This window comes from Bidens hawaiensis, unplaced genomic scaffold (genome assembly GCF_021521415.1).
Source record: "Bidens hawaiensis isolate Kalapana, Puna unplaced genomic scaffold, B.hawaiensis_p1.1 tig00014593_1, whole genome shotgun sequence".
Lineage (NCBI taxonomy): Eukaryota > Viridiplantae > Streptophyta > Magnoliopsida > Asterales > Asteraceae > Bidens > Bidens hawaiensis.
In genome coordinates this window covers 188,605-192,973 of record NW_027492272.1, presented here as the reverse complement: position 1 = coordinate 192,973, position 4,369 = coordinate 188,605, and the positions used below count along the sequence as shown (strand labels likewise).

The 4,369-nt window shown below is 35.4% G+C and overlaps 1 long non-coding RNA gene across 1 annotated transcript; it reads left to right on the top strand.

The window, feature by feature from the left end:
• Nucleotides 1-1,305: 1,305 nt before the first annotated feature.
• LOC143547057 (uncharacterized) lies at nucleotides 1,306-3,648 on the top strand. Its single transcript, XR_013137704.1, has 3 exons — nucleotides 1,306-2,631; nucleotides 2,919-3,085; nucleotides 3,190-3,648. It is a non-coding gene; the product is annotated as an uncharacterized LOC143547057 (long non-coding RNA).
• The last annotated feature ends 721 nt before the right edge of the window (nucleotides 3,649-4,369 follow it).

The window sequence follows — 4,369 nt, the reverse complement described above, 5'->3', positions numbered from 1 at the left end:
CTCTCTCTCTCTCCTCTCTCTCTCTCTCTCTATTTTGTATTTTTTTTGTAAGCTTTTTGTAATTTTTTTGTATATTAGCCAATTGAATTTTAGTAATCCCACTTCTTTTGCAGTTGGCCGATAATAATCCTACCTCAGAAAATAGTTGTCAGCGGTCCCAACTTTCACACTAATTGTTCTCATTGGATCTTCGTTAAAAAAACTTAACGGCTTTTAATTTTTTCTAAATTTTAAACTTGTGTTTTATGGCTTTTGATCAGAATGAGAATACAAGTTGATTGACGTACAATTTACCTCGAAACGGTGCTCCAAATGACGAGATGGGGCTTCAGTTTGGGTGTTTAAACTTCAAATTAACAAAAATCAAGCCGTATTTTATTCATTCGGAAATACGTATTTTATTCATATAATCTTATCTTTGTAAATTTGAAAATACATGCAATAAACTCAAACCTTCTCCTGTTATATATGTGTATTTAAAAAGTAAGAAAACAAATGTAGCTCACGAAGCTGTATGTATCTCATATGATTTTACGAGACACGTATATGTAGTCTATGAATTACATATATATAACTCGCTAACTATACATACTTTTTTTTATTTTTTTTATAGATTAACAAGATATAAAAAAATAAAAAATAAAAATAAAAAATTGTTTAAAGCTGTTAATTTGTTGAAGTTTTCTCGTGCATTTTTATTTTCATAAACTCCCGTGAAATTAAAATGAAATGTACAACTTATAAATTATAATTATTATTAACTGAGTTGCCCATCTAGCTAGTGGATTTCACAAGCAAAGTTGAAATTTGCGTCCATCACTTTTGGCCTCTATTTGGACCCTCAATTATGAAAAATGTGGACCAGTTTCTGGCCTGGCTCTATAAGTATGCTTGGACCGGGTCACAGCTTAAGAAAACTGCCATAGTAGATCGTCTCTGGATTAACTAGTTCAAAGCAGAGTTCCTGGAATAGAAGAATAAGATTGAGTTTGGTTATTAATGGCTTATTTCTGGAAATACGAGGTTTCAGCTGGTGAACCCTATAGGCCTTCTACAATCATTAACTGTGAGTTCAACTAACACAAATTATGGTTCATGCACTGTTAACTGTTACTAGGAAACGAGTAATGTCTTGTTATTTGATATTTATTGTTTTCAGTTTATCCTACAGATCCTCCGCTTGCATCTCTCTCTCTCTATACACACACACCCACACACACCCACACCCACACCCACACCCACACCCACTTGTTCTTCTATATGAGTTCTTTAATCCCAAGATCAATTTCTTCTATATGAGTTCAGATCTGACGTGGGTACCTCCATCTTTTTCGACTTTTCCGGGATGCTAAGAGTTACCTTAATCTGGGATGCTAGTTGTGTTATAATACGATGATGTGCTGAGTCGAGCCGGAGCTCGACTAGGCTTGTGCTCAGCTCGTTTCGAGTTCTTTCTCTAAACATGGAGCTCGGCTCATTATTTATTTATTAATTAATTTATATTTATTTTTATTTATTTTATATATTATGAAAAAAACTTTAAACAAGAATAAGCTCGGGTGGAGCTTGATAACTAAGCGAGATTTATTTGAGTTCGGGCTCGTAAAAACTCGGCTGGTTTTAAGCTTTTTATTGATCCAAGCTCAAGTAGTTTGCAAGCTACTTGTTTGCACCCCTTCTATGAAGCCATATCCACTCCTATTATCCTTATATGATATATATTTTTTATTTTTATTTATTACTAATGGTGGGGGGGGGGGGGGGGGCTAACATGATCAAGAAAAAATGGATTTTATTAGTCCATTACGAAATAGATCCTGTTTGCTGATCTTTATTCCTTGAGATCTTAGTAACTTTTGATGTTGTAAAAAGACTTGTATCAAGATATTATGAGTTTGTGGAGCTTCTTGACTCAATATTGAGAGATCATGCTTTTTGACTTTGTTAGATTCATTGCAATACATGTCCCACAAATTGATCATAGGCAAATACTTGCATTAAAGTAGTTTGAGTCAACTCTGCAGTTTAAATTCTCATAATGAAGTTGAGTGTTAGTTAATAATGGCCATTCTTATCCTCAAAACTTTAGTGCTGTTATATTCTAGTTCCTAGCTATATCATCAGATTAATAGTTTGACCATTACAGATATTTGTGTTCTCACAACTGAGGAAGTCAAGAAAAAGATCACTTCTGCGATCGAAACGTACTTATGTCAAAGCCCATCTGTTCTTGCTCAATATTGGGCGGCAAAGAAAATTGGAAACACATATGTGCTTACTACGACGTGTCAGCCTTTTGGTGTTTCCGGAGACAATGAAGAACTCCAGGCATACCGTAAAGCCTGTTTAGACCACAAAATCTATGTGTGTAAAGAGCCTGAGAAAGAAGTAGCATTCGGCCTTCCTGGCCGTGTGTTCCTGAACTGTACTCCTGAACAGACACAAAATGTGCATAGATACCCTCCGGATCATCGTCCGCCGTGTGAAGAGGCGATATTCAATAAGATATGGGGATCCTTTGCTGTGCCTGTGATTGAGGCTGATACATGTGTTGGTGTGCTTGAGTTTGTCATGGACACACCAAATGTGTCTTATACCAATGATATTCTTGAAGTTTACAGTGCCCTTGTGGTATGTCCTGTCCTTAATAAGCTAGTACTTATTTTCATAAATATGCCTGTGGTTTTGCTATTCCACAACCAGATACTTAAGCTCATATATTGTTGATTATGTACATCTTAGTATATAACATTCCACTATCTTACAATCATTATTAATATTTTGTTAATTTTTATCAAAAATTGAAATATCTTCACTTTATTTACCTGAAATGTGTGGAAAATATATATCACATCACCATATTGTTTAGATTATTAGATACTATGATCAGCTTCACCAAAACAGCAAATGTTATGCAGCATGCAGGTTTGAAGTCTTCTTCAATCCCAATTGGATCGCCCAAGAATGACTAATATCAACAGCCGAAAAAGGCTCCGCAAAACAAAGTCATTTTCTGTTACCAAGTACTGTTGTCTTGTTCCATATTTTGGACTGAGTAGTGCCCATGCTGCAGAAAAACTTGGACGTAAGTTACATTCATCCACATATAATATAAGCTGATTGATTATTACATACATTTGTGTCATGTATTGTAATTGTTAAGTTTTTCATACACATGTCCTTGTGCAGTTAAAACAGGTGCCTTTAGGGATCTTCAAAGGAACGTAGGAATTCCCGAGTGGCCATGGATACGACATACAGCTGCCAGAGATTCTTCTGTTCCTGAAGCTCAAATCAATCAAGCGGTAGCTGAATCGACCAATGAAATCGCATTTCAAACTAGCAATACTGAAGCTCGGATCGAGTCTGAACGTGCCTATCCTGGTTTCATGCCAGACTTTGATGAAATGGACTTTCAAGATAAGAATGATCCGCTCATTGATGGTCTAGATTACATGGATTGCCTTAATTATAATATTGACGAGCTGATAGATCAAATTGATCAATATTACTAAACAAGAGTTACAATGTGATTTAATGTAAAAATGGACTACTCCTATACTAAAGGGGAAATTGAGTGTGTACGTGGTTGTGGTGTACCAATGAAACCATCAAAACTATGTAGTTTTGTTTAAAATAAAAATAAAAAAATTTAAGTCACGGTTGTTGTGAAACAAGCCTAATAGCTAAAGAATAAGGGCCTGTTCGTTTCGCGGAATTCAGTGGAATTGGACGGAATGGGATTTTAAATCCCACACATTCCTGTGTTCGTTTCACTATTAACTGGAATTGGAATGGAAAGAGAATCCCATCAATTCCCATTTTCATAGGATTTTAAAATCCCACCAGTTTTGAAAGGAATATTAAGGAATGTTTTAAACCCTAACCCAAGCCGCTCTTTCATATTATCATCTTCACCAGTCCACTACCAACATTGACTCTGTTCAACCGCCTCTCTCCACCACCATGCTCCACCACCGTGAACCAACGTACTGCTCGTCTACCTCCACCGTCGTTCTCTACCACCGTGAACCACCATCTTGCTCGTCTACCTCCACCGCCGTTCTCCTCCACCACAGGTTAGAGTTTTGTTTTTGTGCTTTGGTTACAGACAATAACAGAGAAGATGAGGCATGTATTATTCTTATATATTATTATTATTATTTTAATCATCAAACAACTACTCATTCATTATTGCTGTCCCCTTATCGATAAACATATATTATTATTATTATTTATTATTTATTGTTATAATTTAATTTTTGTTTTGTGTTTAAACATATATTATCCTTCTTATTATTCCCACTTTTGAACATGGGTGTAGGTAAATCTTGAATACTTTTCAAAGTGTTATCAAAAGTTTTTAAAT